At 41.9% G+C, this 17,214-nt stretch overlaps 1 long non-coding RNA gene across 1 annotated transcript in view; it reads left to right on the top strand.

The window, feature by feature from the left end:
* LOC140717129 (uncharacterized) overlaps positions 1-17,214 on the top strand; it is a 63,595-nt gene that overhangs the window by 7,309 nt on the left and 39,072 nt on the right. Inside the window, exons 3-4 of the long non-coding RNA XR_012096454.1 lie at positions 900-1,055; positions 12,526-12,644. This is a non-coding gene — a long non-coding RNA (uncharacterized lncRNA). The remainder of the gene's footprint in view (positions 1-899; positions 1,056-12,525; positions 12,645-17,214) is intronic.

The following is a 17,214-nucleotide window of genomic DNA, read 5'->3' as shown; positions in this document are numbered from 1 at the left end:
TCTAATTGCCTGTTTCTATTTCTCCTGACAGTCACCCAGCTGCTCACCTCCTGCAACTTTGGGATTTGTTCCCAGAATCATTCTGTTAAGCCTCTTCTGAACTCTTATATAGAACATTAGAGCAGGACCTTCGACCCTCGATGTTGTGCCAACTTATTAACCAACTCCAAGATCAATTAAAAGCTTACAATTTTGACTAAACTGTTACTGTTCCTCCTCTCTCCTATCTGTTGTGTAGTGGATGTTCAACAGGTTGCTGCCTGGACTTGTTCAACCTATCCTCATATTGTCTTCTGAGGATAGGATGAGTGAGATGAGGCTTTTCTCTTTAGGGTGAAGAAGCATTAGAGGTAACTTAATAGAGGTTTACAAGATCATAACCGGCATTGATTGAGTTGATACACAAAAGCTTTTTCCCAGGGCAGAAAGAGGTAAGAAACGTTTTTTTTTACAGAGCCTGGTCGGTGTGCTGAACCACACCAGGGATCAAGGTGGAGATAGATAAATTAGGTACTTTGAAGAAACTCTCATAGGCATATGGATAATAGAAACATTGAGTGTTACTGTAGGAGGGAAGATTAGATTGATCTTAGATCAGCTTAAGTGGTTTGCAGAATATTGTTGGCTGAAAGGCCCACACTGCTGTGGTGTTCAGTCTCATTCACTGTAATTTCTTCACCTTCCCATACATTAACAAATTTCCTCTTCTCTCCATTGCTCACCCTTACCTTCCTAATTTCCAACTCCTTATGCCTATCTCTCCAGTTCCTCACTCTCGACTTGCCCGTCCCACCTGAATCCCCACTCGTCTTCTTCCTCTTCACAACCCTGCATCCCACCCTCCCCTTCCCTGACAACATCTCTTTCACTGATGCTTCCTCTCTGTTCTCCTCATCAAGGATGAAGATATTAAACCATGCTGAGGGGTAACCACATGCAGAAGATCAAATCTGGCTCATGGATGAAGTCCTACTTTTACAAACTCTGGGATGACTATCTGACAGTATTGTACAATTTCCAAAAGATCCTGATGTTGGTTGGCCAGGAATCAGTCTGTGAGTATTGACAAGTTTTGGAGGGAGCATGTTTAAAGAAAGTTTACAGAAGTATTTGTCCAGAGCAACAACCCTGCCTGTGATGAGTCCATGATTCCTGATATGGCTCCATGCTGAAGCCAGTGGAGTTTCTACGTCAAGGCACCAGTATACATTTTACTTATTTCATTTAGAGAAGCAGCGTGGAACAGGCCCTTCTGGCCCATTGAGCCGTGCTGCCCAGCAACCCACCTATTTAACACTAACATAATCACAACACAATTTACAATGACCAACTAGCCTACCAACTGGTTCGTCTTTGGACTGTGGATGGAAACTGGGGCACCCGGAGGAAACCCACGCACTGATGGGAAGAACGTACAAACTCTGTACAGATGGGTTACAGGTCCAAGCACCCACGGCACAAGCTGTAATTGTGTTGCACTAACCACTACACCCCTTGACCTTTGATGCTGTCTGTGTGGAGTTTGCACCTTCTCCCTGTCGCCATATGTGTTTCTCCTGGGAGCTTCACTTTCCTTCCACTTATTAATAATTGGGATATTATTCTCACACATGACGAGATACAGTGTACAACTGTGTTTTGCATAAATGACTTTGTACTGAAATGGACCTTGCTTTTTTGTGATAATGTTCTTTTTTCAATACATTGCATATAATCTTATTTTTTAGTGAATGCTGCTGATCTGATTCTATGAGCCTGTGATGCTGTTGCAAGTAAGTTTCTCATTGCCCTGTTCACACATGTACTTTACATATGACAATGAATACAACTGACAGCTGCACAGATTATTTAAAAATGTAAGTACATTGAGGTCGTACAAAGGAAAAACAATACCAAAATGCATAACATACACTCAATGGCCATTTTATTAGGCACCCCTGTACACCTACTCATTAATGCAAATAACTGATCGGGCAATCATGTGGCGGCAACTCAATGCATAAAAGCATGCAGACATGGTCAAGAGGTTCAGTTGTTGTTCAGACCAAACATCATTGTGGGAAAGAAATGTGATCTAAGTAAATTTGAACATTGGTGATGGTTGGTGCCAGATGATGTGGTTTGAGTATCTCAGAAGCTGCTGATCTCCTAAATGTTGATGCACAGCAGTCTCTAAAGTTTACAGAGAGTGATGTGAAAAGCTAATAACATCCAGTGAGCAGCAGTTCTGTGGGAGAAAATGCCCGTTAATGAGAGAGGTCAGAAAAGAATGGTTGGGCTGCTTGAAGGTGACAATATCTCAACTGAGCACAAGTTTCCACAGTGGTATGAGAAGAGTATCACTGAATGACCACACATTGAATCGTGAGGTGGATGGGCTGCAGTGGCAGAAGACCATGGGTGTCTACTCGGTGGCCATTTTATTAGGGTACAGGAACAATTAAAGTGGCCTTGGAGTGTATTTGTCACATGTACACAGACATGCAGTGAAGTATGTCATTTTGCATCATTTCAGTCATGTGGATTGTGAGATCTGAAGTACATTTTTTACTGCATGAGAGGACATTTCAAGAGTCTTATAGCATTGTTCTATAGCTGTCCTTCTATTCTTGAGCTGTTATATCATCTGCCCAACATGAACGGGGAGAAGAGAGAATGACCCGTGTGGTAGGAGTCCCTGGTGACATTGGTGGCTTTAAAGGACTGTAGGTTAATTGGTCACTGTGAATAGCTGTTAGTGGATAGGTGAGTGGTAGAATCTAGGGGGATAAAGGTGAAGCTGTTGAGCATCACAGGCTCATAGCAAAATACTTGAGGAATTTAACTGCTCAGGCAGTATCTATGGACTAGAATAAACAGTTAGAGTTTGTCTTTCGAATTTGATGATGTCATTCGATGATGTCTGAGACAAGCACCATGGTTGCAGAACTCTTTGTCAGCTTGATTGAAACCCAGATAAAAGAATTTTTTCTTTTCAATGATATAGGGGGTACATCTAAATTAATCATATTGGATACATTTAAAGCATTTTTACATGGTCAGATCATTTCTATTTCAGCTAAGCTTAAAAAACAGACTAAAGTAGAATTAGGTAAGATTTCAAAACAAATTAAAGAGATGTTTATGCTATCTCTCCTAATATTGATTTATTTAAACAAAGGGTGGAACTCCAATCACAATATAATTTATTATTAACTCTTCCTATTGAAGGCTACTTGCTTAAGCTTAAGAGTCAATTTTATATGTTTGGAGATAAAAGTAACAAACTGCTTGCATCTCAATTAAAAACAACCAGAGCCAAAAGGCAAATTTTGAAAATCCGGAGGAAAGATGGTACCCTGGTTTGGAAATATGAAGAAGTTAATAAGATTTTTCATGATTTTTATACTGAACTTTATAAATCTCAATTTCCAGTAGATTCTTCTAAAATGGAAGGTTTTTTTAATGAAAAACTGCTTTTCCTGAAATTTCTGTTGAGGATCAAAAAACTCTTGATGCTCAAATTACTGAAGCCGAAATTCATAAAGCTATTTTTTCAATGCATTCTGGTAAGGCCCCTGGACCCTGTAGAATTTTATAAATTTTTGAAAATTTTGGGGGGGAAAATGGCGGCGCGACGCAGCTTGCAGCGGCCACTCCGGAGCTGATTATCTGTTATTTGTGATGCGGGGTGCCATGCGCAATCATAATGGATTGAAAACGGACATGGGAGCACGGAGGAACATTGGGAAATCTCCAGGAAGACCTACTTCGTTGCTGCTGCTGCTGTGAGGTCCAGGACTCTGCTGGGAAGAACAGGCCCCCAGTCCTCGACGTCGCGTTGCCGATGGCCGTTGGCGGGGCCATCTTAACATGCTCGGCAGAGGATGGTGCTCGGAGAAGCTGTGCCGGAGGGGATGGTCGTCGGCTCGGAGGTTCGATGGACTCGGAGCCCGCTGTGGTCAGGTCGCTTTCGGTGTGTGCTGCGTCTGCGAGGCTGGGTTCGACTGGGCTTTCGTTGTTTCCTGGGTCTGCGAGGCTGAGTCGGGCAGCACTGTGGAAGTCCATGGGAGTGTATTCCCTTCTGCTGCCGGCGTGGGATGGCGAGTCTGTTGGGACCCTGGGGACTTGTGGAAACTGTGTGGTGATTTCTTTTGAACTTATAGTCCTTTAACATCTTTGGACTATTTTTACTGTGCCTATAGTCTGTTTTTTATCAATTATGCTATTGTTTGCACTGTTGTAACTACGTGGTTTTATGCAGGTCTTGTAGCTTTAGTTTTTGGTCTTGTTTGTCTGATGGATTTCGAGCTCCTTTCCGGGGAATGCGCTAAGATAGTAGCGCGATATTAATATGCAGCAGCCTCTCCGGACTCTGGATTGGGGATTGGCAAACGCTATGTGGATTTTCTGGTTTGGTCTGTTTTGTCATGTGCTTTTGTGATATCATTCTGGAGGAACGTTGTCTCATTTTTTAACTGCATTGCATTTGTGGTTTCTAAATGACAATAATCTGAATCTGAATCTGAAAATTGCTCTCTCCGTATATGTTGGAAATGTTTAAGGACTCTTGGTTTACAGTTAACAGTTCAGGCTCTTTATAGTTTACAGTTTCTGTTCTATAGATTTACCCGCAGTAGAAGAATATCAGGGTTGTATGTGCAGATCTATATGCACTCCGATAATAAAGTTTACTGTGAACTTTGAACTCTAATCTGCCACAAAGGTCTGTTTTTTTAAAATCTTCAATCACAGACCGATATGAACTCAACTCTTCGTGCAGTCCTGTTCACTGTTTGGGCCCAATCGAGACTCTGGAAACTGCCATTAAGCATTTTTTTTAAAAAACCTTCACTCGCGAATCTGTGTGAAGTCGCCTTTTCTTCTTGCACTGCCGATCAGTGATAGAACAGAATCAAATGAAATGAATAAACAGTCGACAATATTGGGCCTTCTTCAAGACTGGAAAGGAAGGGGTAAATGCCAGAATAAAAAGTTGCAGGAAGGGGAAGGATAGCTAGAAGGTGATAGGTGGAACCCGGGGGGTAGGAAAGATAAAGTACTGGAGAGGAAGGTATCTGATAGGACAGGAGATTGGACCATCGGAGAACGGGAAGGAGGAGGGTACCCTGAGAGAGGTGACAGGCAGCTGAGAAGAAGGAGGATGCCAGAGTGGAGAATAGAAAATGAGGGGATGTGTAGGAAATATATTATTTTACTGGCTAGAGAAATCAATTTTCATCCCATCAGGTTGGTGGCTACCCAGAATACTGTATAAGATGTATATATGGATATGAAGTGTCATTCCTCCACCCACAAGAGGAACCTATGGACCAACATGTAGCAATGGGAATGGGAATCATAATTAAAATGTTTGGCCAGTGGGAATTTTCTGCTTTTGGTGGATGGAATGGAAGGACTTGACAAAACAGTACCCCATCTCACCAATATAGAGGAGGCAGGTTTTGAGCCCTGAGTGGAGGTGAGAGAGGAGGTGAATGGACAGGTGTAGCATTTAAGCTACTTGCAGGGATATGTACCAGGAGGGGGATTAGTGGGGAGGGTCGGATAGACAAATGAATCATGGAGGAGTCAATTGTTGCCGAAAGCAGAGAGAGTGGGAGGTGAAAGTATTTTTGATGATCGGAACTCTTGGAGATGGCGGAAGTTGCAGAGGATAGTGTATCAGATGTGGAGTATCGTGGAGTGATTGGTCAGGATGGGAGGAACTCTATCACTATTAAGGTGGTGGGAAGATGGGGTGAGCGTGGATGTTTGAAAAATGAAGGATATACAGGTGAGGGCAGCAAGGATGGTGGATTAAAGCAAACCCCGTTCTCTGAAGGAGGAGGACTTTTCTCATGTCCTGGAAAGGAAAGCTGCATCCTGGAACAGATGGAGGAACTGAGAATAAGGAATAGCATTTTTACAGGAGACAGGGTGGGAAGAGGTTTAGTCACGATAACTGCGGGAGTCTGTTGGCTTATAAAAGATGTTCATCAACAGGTTGTCTCCAGAAATGGAAAAAGAGAGATCGAGAATGGGGATTGAGGTGTCCTAAATGGAGCAAGTGAATTTAAGGACAGGGTGGAAATTAGAGGCAAAGTTGATTAAATTGACAGGCTCAGCATGGCTGTCTGATGCTACACCAATGCAGCCATCGATGTTGCGGAGGAAGAGTTGGGGGGCATTACCAGGGAAGGCTTGTAATATGCACTGTTTTACATAACTAACAAAGAGGCAGATATAGCTGGGGGCCATGCAGGTGCCCATGCTATCCCTTTGAGTCTGGAGAAAATAGGAGGAGCCAAAGGAAACGTCCCAGATGGAGGAGAGTGGTGGTGGAGGGGAAATGATTGGTTCTTATATTGAGCTTGAGGCCTTCATGATGGGGTTAGAAGTATTCGGGGACTGGACATCTATGGTGAACATACTGAGGAGCTCAAGAGCATGGGAAGTGTGGTGGATGTCAGTGGGAAGGGACTGAACCAAGATGAATAGAATATAGTCGAGGTAAGAGGACAAGAGTTCTGTGGGATAGAAACAGGCAGAGATAGGCCTACCCAGACAGTCAGGTTTGTGGATTTTGGGTAGGAAGTAGAAGCAAGTAATGTAGGGTCTGAGAACTAGGAGTTTGGTAGCAGTTGGTGAGGTCAGTGACAGAGTTGCAGTTTTCTGATGGTCTGCAGTGAGGTCCTGTTCAAGGAGTAGGTATAAGGAGGTGTCAGAGAGCTGTCACTGTGCCTTAGCAAGGTAGAGGTCTTGTTTGCCACAGCATCTACTACAACAGCACCTCCTTGGTCTGCGGGTGTGATGGTAAGGTCCGGATTAGTGCGGACAGAGAGGGCCTGTCAAGGGACTGAATTCTAAGGACATGAGGTGATGTTGCAGCTCTATAAAACTCTTGATAGACAACACTTTAGATTATTGTCTTCAGGTCTAGTTGCATTATTATAGGAAGCACACGGAAGGACGAGAGAGGGTGCAGAGGAAATTTACCAGGATGCTGCCTAGGTTAGAGATCATGTTTTATGATGAAAGATATTGTGAGCTTGGGCTTTTGTCTTTGAGGGAAGGTGAATGGAATTAGACTTGATCTAGGTGGTGGTGTTCCTTTTCACGCCTTCTGTACATTGGGTGGCATTTTGCCGGTTGCATAGCATACGATTACGTTCTTACAAGGTTAGGTCACAAGCTCAACACTCAACCCAGCATGTATGGAAAGCGTGCAGGGTGCTGGCCAGATTTGAACTTGGGATCATTCTTCTGGAATAGCCATGTTGATTCCACCACACCACCAGCCAGCACTTGATATTGGTGTGCAAGATGATAACAGGCATAGAGTGGACAGCCAATGCTTTTTTCACAAGGTGACAATGGCTAATAAAATGGTACATTATTTTACAATGATATTCAAAGTAGATTTGTTTTCAAGCAGAGTGTGTGGTGCACACATTTCCTGCCAGGGATGCTGGTAGAGGCAGATACATTAGCAACGTTTGGAAAAGGCACATGAATGATAGGACAATGGAGGGCTGTGTGGGAAGGAAAGGGTTTACAATTTTTTTTTTTTTTTTAAACTTTTTTTATTGTTTTCAAATTGTTACAGAATAAATGTGCATGAAAAAAAAGTGTTACCCAGCCCCCTCCCCTTAACCCCTCCCCCCTAACATCCCTATTAAGAAAATAAGAAAGAGAAAAAAAAAAGGAAATGCCTGGATGTTGGAAGATCCCCACATGCTCCACGGAGTTCTCATTTTTTTTTTAAATATATGTTAAAGTTCTTTTTCTTTTCAATCTATAATAATACCTAATCTTTCCACTTTCGTGGTATCCTGGGAAATCTTTATAAAAGTCTCCATGTTGCTATGTGTGTCCCCACCATTCATCCAGGCAAAAAGATAGAAAAAAATTAAAATATAAAGGAAAAAAAAAAAAAAAAAAAAATACCCCCCTACTAATGTTGTGGAAAAAAGACACAACATTACCCCCCTCTGCTGTACGGGTCATGGCAACCGCCATGATTACACACGTGAATCCCGCAGTAACCGATCCACAGCCTCCCAGCTCCCCCGCAACATAAAAAAGTATATGTATAAGAAGAGAAAAAAAAATACTATTCTCATTTAGTATTTCTAAAATTTTGCTTTTCTCTTCTGTAATATCCATAAATGTCCATCACTTCTGTTCCTTGGGTCTATCTTCATCTTTAATCCATTACGTTTGGAAGCCTCTATGTGTAGTTAGCGAATAGATGGAAGTTCTTGTACAAACTCCTCCGCTTTTCGATAGTCGGAAAAAAAAATTTTTCCGTCCTCCAAAAAAATTATCAGTGTTGCTGGATGACGCATTGTAAATTTATAACCCTTTTCCCATAAGGCTTTTTTCGCTGGGTTAAATTCCTTCCTTCTCTTCAACAGGTTGTAACTTATATCAGGATAAAAAAGAATTGGTTTCCCTGCTATCATCAGTGGCCCGTTTCTATTTTTGGCACTTTGGGCAGCGGCCTTCAGGATCTTTTCTTTGTCTTGGTATCGTAAGCATTTTATCAAAATTGATCGTGGGTTTTGGTCAGCTCGAGGTCTTGACCTTAAAGATCTATGCGCCCATTCAATCTCAATTGGAGTTTCTCTTTCCATTTTCAATTTTTTAGGGATCCATTTTTGAAAAAAATTTATTGGATCTTCTCCTTCTATATCTTCTTTAAGTCCAACAATTTTAATATTATTTCGTCTACTGAGATTTTCAAGCTTATCAATTTTTTCCATAAATTGTTTTCTTTCTGATGTCCAGGCAGTATTTTCCTTTTCCATTTTGTCCATTCTTTCAACCATGTCTTCCGTTGTAGTTTCCAAGTCCGTAATTCTTTTTTCCATTTTTTCCTGTCTCTTTGTCATTTTATCAAGCATAGTCTCCATATTGGTCATTTTTTTTTCGAGTTTTTTTTGGTTATTTTTAATTACTTTTAATGTGTCTAATTTACGCATTATTTGCCTCAAAGTCTTTTCTATATTTCTAGAAGGACTTTTACCTCCTTCAGCTGATCCTTCCGAGAGATTTGATTCTCCCTCCGATTCGCTATCACTTTCAGTTGCAGTGGTAGCTGGGCTTTGTAGTTCTTTTTGTTCCTGTTTGCGCATGCTCCATCCTTCGCGTTTGCGCAGTTCACGATGGTTTTTTCCTTTGGAAGTGGCAAGCGTTGCCACCATCTCCTGTTCAGTATCACCGGCGATACAATGTACCTGAGATCGCGGCTCCTCGGTAGACGTGGGCCTCGCTCTTGTTCCAACTTGCGTAGTCTTCCCGGTATTAGTTTTCTTCATCTTCTTTCCTTGAGGCATAGCTTGACACAGTCCGGAGTCGTTTATAAGCAACTTTTAGAGAGTATTGACTAACTTTTCTTCATTTAAACATTAATTTATTAACTTTTTACGGGAGAGCTGGGTCCCTGCGTCTCGTTCCTACGTCATCACGTGATGTCCCCCCAGGGTTTACAAATTTTTGACAAGGACAAGGCATTTGGCTCAACAACGTTTGTCCAATTCATATTCACATGGTGTGTTGAAAGAACTACAGAGTTTAGATTTGAACGCCTCTACGATACTACTCTCAACTGCACAACCAAATAGTTTGTTCCATGTGTCCACAATTCTCTGTGTAAAGAAATGCTGCCTGATGGTAGTCTGAAATCTCAACTTAACCAGACTGCACCGATAGCCCCATGTCCTTGATGATGGATCAATTTTAAAGAAGTTGCCCTGAATTATTTTGAACACTTCTATCATATCTCCTCTCATTCTACATCTACTTAGGCTATAAATTCTTTCAATCTTTCTTCATAGCTCATACCCTGCAGACCTAGAATGAGTCCAGTTGCCCTTCTCTGGACTCTCACAAGCGCCTTCACATCCCTGACAAAGTATGGAGACGAAAATTGTCCATAGCCTTCAAGGTGTGGCCTCACAAATGCATTATACAGCTGAAGGAGAATGTTTCTTGACTTGAACTCCACTGAGTTCATTCTATTAGCCTTCCGAATTGTTTCTTTGCATTGTATAAAAAAACTCAATTCCAACAGTCCTCCCTTTGATTCAATAAGGTAGTATGTTACAATCACTGCTGAATTGGTATTTAACAGAACTTGCTAAGGACCTTCCCACCGAGCTCCCAGTGGTTCCTTGTATTGTTTTTTGACCAGGACCCACTCACCAGGAATCAAGGTGTGTCCTCCTTCCAACAGACCACTTCAAGCAGCTGAATCCTGTTGAGAAATAGACTAAACAACTTGGGTTAGTTTCACACAATAATCAACAAAATTTCTGAGACAATGTGTATATCAGCAACTTTAAGATCGAGAGGTTCTAGTAGTGATGTCGTTTTCCCTGTTACCACAAGAACGGTGGAATACTTGGACCACCGAGCAGCTGTCACTTCACAGAATCATTGAAATCTGCCGCATATTACAGGCCTTATGCCCACAACTTGTGCCGACCTTGTAACCTACTCTAGAAACTGCCCAAAATTTTCTCTAGCGGATTGTCCTCTACTTTTCTAAGCTCCATGTATCTATCTAAGAATCTCTTAAAGGATCCTATTGTATCTCCCTCTATTAATGTCCTTGGCAGTGCATTCCATGCACCCACTGCTCTACGTGTAAAAACTTACCTCTGACATCCCCCTTGTACATACTTCCAAGCACCTTAAAACTGTGCCCCCTTGTGTTAGCCATTTCAGACCTGGGAAAATGCCTCTGCCTTTTCACACAATCAGTGCATCTGATCATCTTCTACACCTCTGTCAGGTCACCTCCCATCATCAGTCGCTCCAAGGAGAAAAGGTCAAGTTCACTCAACCTATTCTCATAAGGCATGCTCTCCAATCCAGGCAACATCTTTGCAAACCTCCTCTGCACTCTGTCTATAGCAACAACATCCTTCTTGTACTGAGGTGACCAGATCTGAACAGTACTCCAGGTGAGGCCTCAGTAAAGTCAATATAGCTTTATCATTACCTCATGGCTCTTGAACTCAATCCCACAGTTGATGAATCACACCGTACGCCTTCTTCACGACAATGTCAACTGCGCAGCAGCTTTGTACTATGGACATGAACCCAAAATCTCGCTGATCCTTCACTGCCAAGAGTCTTACCACGGATATTACATTCTGTCTTCAAATTTGACCTATTGAAATGAACCACTTCACACTTACCTGGTTTAAACTGCATCGACTGAGTCGGCTGGTGTGGTATACTGCATCCGGTGCTCCCGGTGTGGCCTTTTATATATTGGCGAGACCCGACACAGACTGGGAGACCATTTCGTGAAACACCTATGCTCGGTCCGCCAGAAAAAGCAGGATCTCCCAGTGGCCACACATTTTAATTCCACGTCCCATTCCCATTCTGATATGTCTATCCATGGCCTCCTCTATTGTCAAAATGAATCCAAACTCAGGTTGGAGGAACAACACCTTGTATACCGGCTGGGTAGCCTCCAACCTAATGGCATGAACATTGACTTCTCTTACTTCTGTTAATGCCCCTCCTCCCCTTCTTACCGCATCCCTGACATATTTAGTTGTTTGCCTGTTCTCCATCTCCCTCTGGTGCTCCCCCCCTCCTTTCTTTCTCCTGACGCCTCCCGTCCCATGATCCTTTCCCTTCTCCAGCTCTGTATCACTTTCGCCAATCACCTTTCCAGCTCTTAGCTTCATCACACCCCCTCCGGTCTACTCCTATCATTTTGCATTTCCCCCTCCCCCCTCTACTTTCAAATCTCTTACTATCTTTCCTTTCGGTTAGTCCTGACGAAGGGTCTCGGGCCGAAACGTTGACATCGCTTCTCCCTATAGATGTTGCCTGTCCTGCTGTGTTCCACCAGCATTTTATGTGTGTTGTTGTTTAAACTGCATCTGCTGCTTCTCAGCCACAGAACTTATTTTTAACCCATAAATTTATGAAGGCTGATTTCTTGGCCCATTAGAGTTGCAACTCGTAATTTCCTAGTCTGGATCCACCACAAACAAAGTAAAATACAGTTTTGTTCTCACTGATGAACTCCCTTTAAATGCTGTGCTGAAGCAGAATTGGATGATTTCTCTGATAATTCAAGAACGGAAGAAGCTCTCTTATCTCATGGATGTGCATCAAAAATTGCTTTCTTTGACCAATGAATTCTTCGATTTCTGTTTCTTTCAAGTAACTGGTCCCACATTGTGTGGCAAAAACTATTGGATCTTGTAATTATTGATCTTTCACGAGTTTAGAATAAGCAAGTTGAACAACTACAGAGATAGAGCAGTGCAGTGCAGTTAAACAATAAGATGCAAAATCAGAATAAGGTAAATTGTAAGGTCTGCATTCCATCAGGAAAATATAGAACATTACAGCACAGTACAGACCATTCAAACCACGTTCCTATAACAACCTTTTAAGTTCCATCTAAATCTTCCCCCCACATAGCCCTCATGTTCTTGATATTTATTGCTTATTTATTATAATTATATAAATATTTTATCTTATTATTTCTTTTATTTGTATTTGCAGCTTGTGGTCATTTGTATACTGCTTGTCCATCCTGCTGGCATGGTCTTTCGTTGATTCTGTTACGGTTATTGGATTTATTGAGTGTGCCTGTAAGAAGATACATCTCACGTTTGTATAAGGTGACATATGCACTTTGATAATAAATTTACTTTGAACTTTTTAAAATTATATAAAAAGAACATTATCAAATTAGTCGCCTCTTTCGTTATCATTGGTTGTCTGAATTAATTTTATTAAAATGAATATCTTACCTAAATTTATATACCTTTTCCAGGCCTTACCTGTCTTTATTCCTAAATCTTTTTTTGATTCTGTTGACTCTTTTATCCTTAGGTATGGAGAAATAAACGTCCTCGACTGAATAAAGTTCATCTCTAGAAAGTTAAAAAGAGTGGAGGTTTACCTTAACCAAATTTTAGCTTTTATTATTGGGCAGTTAATATACAGAATCTTACGTTTTGGTTCAATTATATTAATCATGAGGACTGTCCGGGGTGGGTTTCTTCAGATGCTAACTCTATTAATAAATTTTCTATCATCTCTCTTTTGGGATCTTCACTTCCTTTATCTTTTAGTAAAATAACTGAAAATGTGGTAGTTAAACATACCTTGTGGATCTGGATACAATTTAGAAAACACTTTGGTTTATTGAGATTTTCCCTCTCTCGTCCTATTTTTCTTAGTTATTTTTAAGCCCTCTATGACTGATGCAGTTTTTAAACAGTGGGATAGATTAGGTATTAAATGATTGCAGGATCTGTTTGTTGGAGTTAGTCTTTCTTCTTTCGAACAACTGTCAACTAAATATAGTTTACCAAAAACCCACTTTTTTCAATATTTACAAATTGGAGATTTTCTGCGATCTCAATTATGTACATTTCCTAAAAGTCCTGATAATTTCTTATTAGATGAAATTCTTAATTTGAAACCTTTTTATAATGGTTCAATATCCAATATTTATGATACACTGATGGGGATGAGAAATGATTCTTTAGATAATATCAAAAATCTTTGGGAACAAGATTTACAGACTTCAATTTCTGAAGAAACTTGGAATGACATTTTTAAACTGGTTAATACTTCATCGTTATGTGCCTGTCTTTCCCTCCTACAATTTAAAGTGGTCCATAGGGCTTAAATGACAAAGGATAAGCTATCTCATTTTTATATGGATATATCTCCCTACCGTGATAGGTGTAACAATGGAGAAGCTTCATTCATTCATATGTTTTGAACATGGCAAGACTTAAAAAATATTGGAAGGAAATTTTCCAATCATTTTCTGTTCTTTTTAAAGTAAAATTTAAGCCTAATCCATTGACTGCTTTATTTGGTATTGTTGGAGGGAAAGATACCATTTTGAAGACATCTGACTAGCACATTCTGGCTTTTATCTCTGTTATGTCTCGGAGGGCGTTCTTGCTTAAAAGGAAGGATGCTGCTCCGCCTACTCACGCTCACTGGTTACGGGATGTTATGGCATGCTTAAATTTAGAAAAGATTTGTTGTTCAATTTCTGAATCTAACCAAGACTTTCAAAATTTTCGAGGACTGTTTTTGAATTATTTTCAAAACCTTGGATTTCCCATTAAAGTACAGATGCTTGTTAATAGCATATTTCATTATCTGATAAGGGTTTTTCTCCTTTTTGTTCTTTACAAACAGCTTTGGCTTTGGTAGTGGGTATAGATTGTTTTATATATATAAAAAATTATTCATATCTCAACATATGAATTAATGTAATCTACATCAATATAGGGTAAGGAATTCGTTAATGTGATTCAAATATAATCTATTTGGTATTATTACATCATTCTTTTGTTTTATAATATGTATTTTCTTGAACTCTGTATTCTTCTATTTAGAAATTAGCGTTGATTTTGCTGGCTGCTTTCCCGAGGCAGTGAGAAGTGGAGACAGAGTTCCCGGGGGGAGATTGATTTCTGTGATGTGTCTCCATAATCCTCTGAATGTCTTGTAGTCACAGACAAGATGATAATGAGGGAGATTGTGAAGCCATGAGTCCATCTGGTTGTGCTGTGGAATGTCTCGATAGACTATTCTTCTTCTGTACTGATGGTGGGTTGCACCTGTCAGGAACCCGCCCAGCCCCGACTCTTTCTCCTCGCCAAAACCCAGCACTTTCCTCCCATCGGCTCCCCTCACTCACATTGCCGGCGGTGCAATCCGCCAGAGCCGACACTCTCCGGTTGTGTCCGCTCCCCGTGAGCCGCTGTCCCGGCCCAATCCTCCCCCCACACTCCCTCACCCTCCGTGTCTGCCACACTCGGTTCAATAGTCTGATAACTGCTGTCCGTCACACGGACATTTCCCCAGATATGGGCCCCGTCCGACCGGAGGAAGTCCGCAGACTCCCCGCACTGGCGGCTGCGACTGTCGGCTGGCGGGGCCGCCCTCGGCTTCGGCTGTTCGGCTGCCCGATGTGGGGCAGGAAGGGTCGCCAAGCTGGGGCGGCCGAGCCGGAGTGTGAGCGGGAGAAGGGAGTTGGTGGCCGAGAGGTCAGGAATTGAGGGAATTATGCCCGTGGGGGAGAGGAAGCGACCGGGGAGCCCCAAGCTGGGGCGGCACGGCCTAGTCGGAAGGTTGGGGAGCGGAGCCGGGAGACTGGAGAATCAGGAGGCTGGAAGCCTGGATCCAGGGGAGAGGGAATCAGATCAGGAGGTTGGGAACCTGCATGTGGGTGAGGGGAGACTGAATCTGGATATGGATCCGGAGCCTGGATGCCACAATTTACAGGCGGGAATATGGAAGCGGGGACGGGCTCTGAGGAAAGGGGCAGGGGATCAAACCTCAGGAACTGGCAGTTGGCCCAAAGATGAACAGGATGGACGGAAACTGGGATCCTGGTGAGGAGAGAGTGAAAATGTGAAGTGAGGACAGAGGAAGAGTCGGAGATGATCAGGAGCTGAACAACGAAGAGAGGCCGGGGGTCCAGATAAAACACAGAACAACACGGCGCAGTGCCCGAAGAGATCAAGTAAAAAATAGAGGTGGTCTAATCCCAACTCTTATGGAGCAGATGAAGGCAAAAATGATAGTAAAATAGATCTGTCTGTGTGCGTGAGAGAGTTTGAGCGGGTAAATGTCAAGGAAAAAATGCATCAAGTTTAGTTTTAATATGAAATCAATGCAGTGATCTCCTGTGTCGAATGAAGTGGTTCACGGTCTTCTGACGCCCTCGCCCATCCCTTCAAGGTTTGACATTTTTCACGAAGCTGACTTGCCTGTTCCTGAGTAATGCTGAGTTTATCTTTCTCTTTACACATCTCAATCTTGAACTGCTTCTCCCTTTTTACCTTGCTCAGAGAAGTAATTGAGGCCAGTCTTTTAAAGATTAGTTTTATTTTTCAGATTTGCATTGAAGCCTTCTGTGAAATACATCTTTTTGCAATGACAAACAGCACAGTCCAAGGATGTGCTGGTGGGCAGCCCACAAGGGTCACCACGCTTCTGGTAACAACATAGTATTCCATAATTCATCAACCTGAACCTATCCATCTTTGGAATGTGGGAGGAAACCGGAGCACCCAGAGTAAATCCATGCAGTCGTACAAACTCCTTACAGACATGGGTGGGAAATGAGCCCTATTTATGTTCGTGGGCAATGCAAAGCGATTTCACTATTGACTATGGAATAGTGATACCCGAGCCATTCAGTAGAAGGGGGAGTTCTGAACTTTTGCTTGTTTGGAAACTGTCCTGGTAAACAAGTTCAAATGAGCTTAAGGAAGGACTCAATAAGGATGTACCAGTTTCTTGTAGTGCCCTGGTTTGTAATGTTCAAGGAATTTCTAAATGGGGAGTATTTACAGAAATCAGAGTTACAAAGGGACTTGTGCACCTCGTGCATGATTCCATAAGGGTAACTTGTAGTTTGAGTCAGTGGTAAAGAAGTTCATTCTCACACTGTTGGTGATTGACAGAAAAATGATACAAAACCTGTATTTTTGATATATTTGTCAGAAATAAACGAAATCTTTTTTTCTGTTTAATAAATTTAGGTTGGCGCTATTTCATCTAGAACACCACTGATATCAGTGAAGGGAAAATGCTTGAGGTTCACTCTGTACAATTTGCATCTTGCTTTATGTGACAAAAACATTGAAATTGCTTGCTCAGTAATTCCAGCAATAAGTACAGTGGTGACTACAAAACATCAGAGTTCAATCAAGAGTGCTGAATGATAGTGAAGACAGATGTAAATATAAGCTGTACTGCATCTTAGATCTTGAGTTTTGGTCAGCTGAGGGCGTTATTCATTGGAGACTAAGGGTGATCTTATGGAGGTGTAAAATGTCATGGTGGGCACAGATAGGGTGAATGTACTCAGTATTTTTCCCAGCTTTGGTGAATGAGGAACTAGAGGTCTAAGGTAAGAGAGGAGAGATTTATGATTGACTTTATTTGTCACAATTTCACCTAAACATACGGTGAAATATGTTTTTTGTGTCAATGATAAACACAGTCTGAAGACTGTGCTGGGGACAGTGTACAAGTGTCACCGTACTTCCAGCACCAACATGGCAGGCCCAGACTGTACTGACCATAATCTGTTGTTGAAATGTGGGAGGAAATGGGAGTACGCGGAGGAAACCCACACTGTCATGGGAAGAACATATAAACTCACAGACGGCGGTGGGAATTGAACCCCATTTAGAGAATGTTGGC

This window comes from Hemitrygon akajei, chromosome 27 (genome assembly GCF_048418815.1).
Source record: "Hemitrygon akajei chromosome 27, sHemAka1.3, whole genome shotgun sequence".
Taxonomy (NCBI): domain Eukaryota; kingdom Metazoa; phylum Chordata; class Chondrichthyes; order Myliobatiformes; family Dasyatidae; genus Hemitrygon; species Hemitrygon akajei.
The sequence above is the reverse complement of the archived record's forward strand: the minus strand, read 5'-3'. Positions and strand labels throughout refer to the sequence as shown.